Source organism: Etheostoma spectabile, chromosome 23 (genome assembly GCF_008692095.1).
Source record: "Etheostoma spectabile isolate EspeVRDwgs_2016 chromosome 23, UIUC_Espe_1.0, whole genome shotgun sequence".
Lineage (NCBI taxonomy): Eukaryota > Metazoa > Chordata > Actinopteri > Perciformes > Percidae > Etheostoma > Etheostoma spectabile.
Window position 1 is genome coordinate 10966331 of NC_045755.1, and position 230 is coordinate 10966560.

The 230-nt window shown below is 32.6% G+C and overlaps 1 protein-coding gene across 1 annotated transcript in view; it reads left to right on the forward strand.

The window, feature by feature from the left end:
- zgc:113263 (uncharacterized) overlaps positions 1–230 on the forward strand; it is a 46616-nt gene that overhangs the window by 933 nt on the left and 45453 nt on the right. The window lies entirely within an intron of this gene.

Here is a 230-nt window from a genome sequence, read left to right on the forward strand (position 1 = left end):
GGACATCCATTTCCGTTACTACAGTAAACAGGATATATGTAGTAGTCAGGGTTTGGTAGTAACTGAATACATGTCATCGTAACGTAATCAGATCAGAAAATACGTAATCATAATTAGCCCAGATTACATTTGAAAAAACAGCAATTAGATTTTAATCACATAGTTAATGTTAACTTAACTACATATGGCCATTTTAAAATGATGAAACTTTCCATGATGTCTGCCAGCAT